This window comes from Dromaius novaehollandiae, chromosome 23 (genome assembly GCF_036370855.1).
Source record: "Dromaius novaehollandiae isolate bDroNov1 chromosome 23, bDroNov1.hap1, whole genome shotgun sequence".
Classification (NCBI taxonomy): domain Eukaryota; kingdom Metazoa; phylum Chordata; class Aves; order Casuariiformes; family Dromaiidae; genus Dromaius; species Dromaius novaehollandiae.
Window position 1 is genome coordinate 5,749,270 of NC_088120.1, and position 7,541 is coordinate 5,756,810.

The following is a 7,541-nucleotide window of genomic DNA, read 5'->3' on the forward strand; positions in this document are numbered from 1 at the left end:
ACTCTTGGTTATAGTCCTACAGCCCAGGATGACTGCTGAACCTGGCTGATCTCATCTCTTATCTGCTACTTGCTCCCCTTGGTTGCAGTCCTCAAAGCCAGGTGTGGAGAACCAGGGCCTGGACGAGTCTCTCTGAGGGACAAACCTGCATGGAGCTGCTCTGCTTGTTAGTTTAGGGAAGTACTTGAAAGCACAGTCCCTCCCTTAAGACTCCTCGCTGGAGTCTGTAGGTGCTGAGATGGGGTGTGACAGCCATCACAGCCCTGGGACTTCTTGATCAGACTGCCTTCCTCCAGCCAGGATCGACAGAGAGTCAGTAAGCAGGTCTGCCAAAGGGCTCAGTAAGGGAAATGCTGGCAATTCACTTGGTTTCTAAGCTAGAAGAAGAGAGTTCCTCTGTATAATGCAACTAAATTGGGTTAAAATCATTTTCTATGTCTTTAAATAGTTCAAATTCTGCCTCTAATTAAATTCCCATTAATAATGCTCTTGGCTATTTAGTTACTGCAGCAGGGTTAAACATTCCCTAAGCCTCTTGGTTTAATTGACTTTGATAATACAGCTAAAGCTGTTAAAATACGTTCAACACATCTCTCACAGAGATGGGTTTTGTTGCAATGTCTACGAGGATTCAAGCCTTTGGGTACACACCTGATCTTCTAAATGAACCTGATGTTTTGCAGGTCTTAACAAGCCAGACGATCACTCTGTGTTTTTTCTGCAGGGCTCAGAATAGTTCCTCATGTAAGTGTGGCTCAAAAAGCCCTGAAATCTGATAAAATGTATAGATTTATTGTGAGTTTCCAGCCAGGTCAGAGGCTGAGTTCTAGACAGGAAATGGATTTGGTTTGCTGAAATGTTAGATGATCTGGCCAACACAAACCAAACATGAGCTGTCACAAGCCTGCTAATAAGTCAGACGATTGCGCTATCAGTGCTGGTTTTGAGACTGATAAAAGGACTCTTTTTAACATGCTACTGTTACACTTTTTTCCTTCTCTTAGCTGATTTACTGATGTGAATTTCTCCACTAGGGATTGAGAAGCAGTTCACACAGAGATGTTTAACGTTGCTCCACGCTGACTTTTGTTTCCAATGCAGAGAAATGAGCAGGAATTCTTTGATGCAGAACATGGATTGAGCTTATGATCTCAGCATTGGTAGGACACAGAGCTATGTAAGCTCAACAGAGGGACACAGCCAGTTTAAAAGCAGCGGCATCTCATGGAGGTGGAAAGGCCCCAAGACTTAGATATCCTGATAGACTGTGTGTTTTTTCCCAGTGTGACCTTGAGTAAACACTATTTTTTCTGTCCCACTTCCCCTTTTTCAAAGTGAAAATCAGGAAACCGGGCTGGAAATATGATTGTATCATTAGTGGAAATATGGCTTTTGGCTGTGAGAGTCTATGTTCTGTCTTTCTCATTGTTTTCAGTGCCTCTGCTTTGTTTAATTTATTGATCCTGTCTAAATATTTCTGATGCCTTTGCCCTTGTTTGGCGATTTGCCTCTCCCTCTGCTCTGAAAACAGATTTAAAAAAAAAAAAAAAAAAAAAAAAAAGATCACTTGAGCCAAGGCTGAATCTGCTTGCAATAGCAAAGTCAAATACACTTCACTGGTCTTCCCATTTCATAGAAAGGGAGAATGAGGTATAAAGGAAAAAGAAACAGCTCATGCAATATCACGGAATCAGTCATGAACTGGGAAAGAAACTGCAGAATGGGTGACCATGATCTTGATCTGTTCTCAAAACTAGGCTCAGTACCCAAGACTGCAAGAAAGGCCTCTAAAGGTCTGAGCAAATCCCTACAGGCTGCCTGCAGATTGTCCTCACGGCTGGGGGAGATGGAGCTGTGCTCACTGCCATTGCAGTAGTCCATTTCGTTGACACAGGCTAGCCTTCCTCTGGGCTCCTTTCCTCAACCTTGGGCTGATACCATTAAGACAATGCTGCAAAACCAAGTCCATGCTGGAAGTGGTCCCATGCTCCACTCACAGCCTCCTTGTACAGTGTTAGATAACACAGTCCAAAGGACAGAAATGCTTCTTGGTGAAAGTAATCAGCATGGGCTGCTCCAGAAAACCAGGCCACATAGTTTTGCAAGAGAGTCTTCAGCATCATCTGTTTGGAAACTCAGTAAAAGTTCTCATTCTACAAATCATCTTGGAGGGTAAACAGTGCCAAAGCTAGCAGAAAATAGTGCCTCTGTAAGGCTTGGGGAGGAATGGAAGCATTTTTCTGGTGCTGGCTTCTATCAGACTTAGAAATGGTATCCAGAAACATGATGGAGCTCCTAGCAACTTGGCAAAAATAGCATCTAATGCAATAGAATGGGTAGTGCTCAAAACCAGGCAGATCAAGTCATGGTGTCCACTGTGATGGAAAGGTCTCTTTTATCCCAAGGGCATTCTGATATCCAAAAGAGAGTATAAATAGATCTTGAAGAGGGCAAAGACAGCAACTTGGCAGCATTCCCTGGCATCTCCTCAAGCTGGCGTAAGCCCATTTGCTGGCCAGCTCACTGAAGCGGCGGAGGGAATCCTGGGTGATGGACATGTGGTGTTTCTCCAAAAGTCTTTCACTGCAGATAATCCTTCACCAAAGGTGGACTGTGCTGCCCTTCTCGGTATTCTTGCTGCCTTGATTCCTGCTGATTGGAATGGCACCTACGGACTTTTCAGGATTCAGACCATAGATCCTGGGACATGACCATTATTATCGTATGAATTGAACAACATAAAAAGACAGGCTTTACTTCAACTTTCCTGCTGACAATTAATTAAGATAATTCACTCACATTAGTAGAATGAAGACTCTGCAACTGCTATCCCTAGTGCTGGGCCCAGAATGACAAAAGTTGACAAGTGTAGTAACGTACCAGCCAAAATCTTTTGCTTTCTCTCTGTGCACTCATCCACCTGTCCAGCCACCCCCGTGGACTCTAGCTGAGGATCTCCCTCATCCACGTGTCTGCCCATAGTAACCCTTCTGCTAGTGAAAGTTATTTTACAAGGCTGCTTATCTTCTTGGATGACCCTATGCTCCTTATTACTACATCTTCCTATCCTATTCCTTTTGTAAGGTTTGCCTTGATCCAGCCGGTATGTCATTCACCTTATAGAAAAAAAGATGCCCACACAGTGACCCTAATCTTTACAAATGACAAGCCTTATATTGCTGTTTCATTAAAGCAAATGTGAATATAAGCATCCTGCCATCCTGTAAACCTTGTTTCTGCGAGGGCTGGTGGAGTCTTTCCACACCCGTGCTGAAGCCTGACTCTCTCTGATACCGTTTAATTTAATAGGACACACCTAAACTTAGGGACTTCTGGGCCAAGCCAGTACTGCTGGTGCCTCAGCATGGGTGGAGAAGTCAAGGCATGGAGGGAGAACACGAGTAACCCAAAGTTTTGCAGGTGGTCAGCAGGAGAGCCAGGAATAGCGCCCAGGAGACACCTCTGTTCTTAGCTCCTGGGAGGGGATGTGGGCAAGGTTAATACGGCAAATAAAAAAAGATCCCTCTGAAATAAATGTGACCTATAAAACACATAAACATTGACTAGCCATAAACAGCATTTACTATTTACAGCGTAAGAGCACAAGGATATTTGCCAGTCATTTGCAGCTTAAAGGATAAACAGTAGTTCTTTTGATCTTAAGTTGTCGAAAGGGTCGTATTTAAAGCAGTTCATTTCTCTGCAGTCTTTCACCCTTTACATCATTTGTTTTGCCTTACACTGATCCCCCTGCTGCAAATATCACTTCTGCAATAAAGTGGTGTTGCAGTAAATATCCTTTCTGATAAAGATGCAGACTGAGAGGGACTCCTCCACTCCTAGTAAGAGGCAGAGAAATAGAAATGCCGTGGGGATAAAACATGAGAACTGGAGCTTTGACTAAAGGCTGCTTCCGTCACAATTTCTCTAAGTATTTGAAAAATGGTGGTTGTGAATCCAGTTCAGAAACTCTTGCACGAGAACATCAAAGGAAGCCTGAAAAAAGGCAAAAAACCATTACTGAGTATTTTACTAAACCTCCTAGTTTTCTGGTGGCTGGAGGGCAAGAAAGCTATGTTTACTACAACTACCAGGTTTGTTTAGAATGAAATAAAAATCAACAGTAAACTACTCAGTATTTGGCTGCTTGTCCCTTCCCAAGCCCTCTCCTTTCTCTGCTGCTTCCATGGCCAACAAGTGCAACTTAGCTGCAGCTCCAGATTCCTCCTAGGATGTATTTACAGTCTAGGGCTAGAAACATGTGCAGCAATGTGGACAGCTTAGGTCCGATGGGCCAGTTCCCGAAATTTTAAGGGAGTCTGGATCCAAAGCATGAGTGACAGAAAATACTTGCTCTTGCAAAAGCTGGAGATGGGAGGTTTTTCTTGCTTTAGCTCAGGGGTTCCCGGGTATCTGCTGGTATCATTAGGGGTGGTGGATCCTGCAGCTCGGGAGATGATGTGTAGTTGTTGGGCCAACAGTCACACACCTCTTCAACGGACCTTGCGTATGACCAGTGAGCTGTCTCCTGCCCACTGGGAAGCCTGATGGCAACGTGTTATTTGCAGTGACTGGCCAGAAACTGATTACTTGTCTTGGATTTTTTTTATCATTATTATTTTAAGAAAAATCCAATACTTTAAATGTCTTCTGTTTGAACTGTAGTGAAAGTTTGGAAATGTCCTGAGAACTAGAAGTCTGATTTCTTTTTTCCCACAGAAGATCAGCCCATTGTTCTCATTCATTTATGTGGGAGCAACTTATTGACTGATTCATTTTGATTTTATCGTTTCGGTTTGTTATACTGTGAAATTTATACCAAGATATTAAATGTAATAATGCTGTGTTTATTGGAAATATGTAAATATAAAACTAAAATACTGTTTTAAAATAAAACCTCAGAAAAAGAAATTGGAAGACTAAAATGCCAAATAAAAACAAAGCATTTCTGCATTATAGAAGCAAACTAAAATGTCATATTTCAGCTTTTCCCATCTAATCTGTATTTCTGTGAAATGTTATGCATACAGTGATAGAGAATGAATCTGCATTTATATAGTTTACACCATCAGACTTGCTTGTTGTTGAAAAATGTCAAATGAGAAAGCCACCACCTTTCCCAGATGATCACAGTCCTTTTTAGTCTGTGCTCACTTCCTTTTATTTCTTATTTTTAAACTGGGCCTTACTCTTTCCTGCACATCCCAGGGCTGGCAAATTTGGCAATGCAAAGAACGAAGGCATCCGGCAGGCAGGTGTGATGTCTCCTGCTTTACAGGCTTGGCTTTAGAAATCAGAAGAGGTGATCAGGAAAACAAGAGAGGATCAGAGGGAGAACGCAGCACAGCAGACAAGCCATGAATACGTTTGCAGCACTCTGGCAGGTCACGCAGAGCTCTGCAGCACCTGCCACCGAAGGAAAACCTTGCAGTTGCCGCGATGCAGAGGGCGACGCCAACTTCCCCGATTAGTCACGCTGGGGAGAGCAATCCAGGCTGGAGTCTGCCTCTGAAAAGCCGTTCATTTTAATTCAAGCAGAAACCTTGGCTGTAGTTGGGTTGTGTCAGTAGTTACGGAAGCACAGAGGCTTTCCAGCCCTGCAAAGCACTGCTAACGTTATGATTTTCCAGCTGAAGTGTCCCAGCAGTTAAAGCGCTCTGATGGGGAGCCTCATGCTGCGGTGTCATTATACGTTTCATCCATGCTGTGACATCCAGACGGGGCAACCAAGCTCACTGCGGCCACGCTCGTTGCCTCCACGCTGGCCGGTGACTGACACCAGCAACCGCAGCCCAGTACCAGTGATCCCAGGATGGCCCTGCTCCACCAGCACCTCCAGTTCCTCCACCACCACCAGCGCTGGTTGCAGCAGGGAGGCTGCGGCTGTCGGTGCTGAGCGCTTTTACAGACCGGAGCAGACTGTTTGTGCAAGCAGACATCACTTTCTGCTGAGAACCATTGGAGATTTCTGCAAAAAACTGATATTTGCCACCTCCCTGCTGAGAGCAGGACAGAGAGAGTCATTATCCGAACAAGAAGCAGAGCCACAGGCTGGGGTACAAACCCAGGCCAGAAAACCCATGTAGATTTGTCTTCCACTCTGGCTTCCCACTTTCTTTGCCATGGCGAGAAGTGTTTGGGTGCTGTCTTGTTTAGGCTTTTTTCTCCATCTGCACTCAGACAATAACACAACAGGACCATAGTTAAGGGAAAAAGCTCTCTGGCTTCACACAAGAATTTACTACCAGTCTGAAGCATTTGACTTCAGGGGGAACAAGATGGGCCCAGGATCTTCTGCTGAACCTCCAGCAGCAGGAGGAATGAATGGATCCGGTATTTAAAACAAGCCTTCTTTAGTAAAGGGACACATGCATTGACATGTTGGAGGGAGAGACAGATCTTCCTTGCTCCGGGACACGGGAAGCCCACAACAGAGCTCTGCAGAATGGCAGGGCCGCTCTGGGGCCAGCACGAGCCATTAATGGTTTGTCTGTTTATGTTGCGAGTGGGCTTGGGAAGAGCTGTAAATGCATATTTTCCTCTTGAAATATTGAATCCAGTGTTTTCATTTTCTGAGGCCTGGGGAAAAAATATGTTTCATATTTTAAAAATAAACACTGCTTTTACAGAGGTATAAATGCAGACCTATAGTATCCAGCACACCTTTGCCTCTCGCCTTATTTTCAAAGCTTTAATGTTGCTTGTGTGTCCCAACCTCTGCTAGCAAAAATATTCACCTGAAATGTATTTATCTTTCTTTGCTAATTAGCAGCAAAATGACACAGAGAAACTTTATATTTTCCTCAGCAAGAACAGCCATAGAGACTTCATTTATGGAGGGCTCTGAATGATCCCTATTCATGGCAAGCAAGTACTGTCTGCACCAATAGGTCCTTGTATGCATGGCAGAGTAACAGGAGAAACCCCATCACAGACAGAGCTGGAGCTAAAATCTCTGGGATTTTATGCTTTCATTTTACTTTGTTCCCTAATAATTGTAAATGTATGTGTGTGTCTGTGCTACATATATGGAGGGCATATGTATCCGTGTGCATTTAAGCAGATGATATCTATATATAGTACTCCTACATATTTTCACTCATCTAAATTCACACATAAGCAAACACATTCACGAAAAGCATGCATGGAGGAGAGTTACGTGTCTGCACACATGTCCACATATACATGTGTATATACATGTGCACACATGTGAATTCATGTTCATATGCATGTATGTTCATGTGCATATATATTTATGAGTACATTAACAGGCATACTCACATACATAGAGTTTTTGTATAGGGCCCTCTGTGTGTGCACATGCACCTACAAATGTCTGCATGTATTTTCTGTACTGATTCTGCAGTTTTCACATCCTACATGGTAGCCCTTTTAATCCCAGGGGGGCTCTGAAGTAAGAAGTAAATGAAATAAGATGCCACCAAATTTGGAAAAGGGAAGGTGAGTCTGAGCCTCAGTGACAGAAAGACATGAAATGGGAGCAAAACAAGCTCAGTGGAAGCCTTTGCTCCTTCTGATTA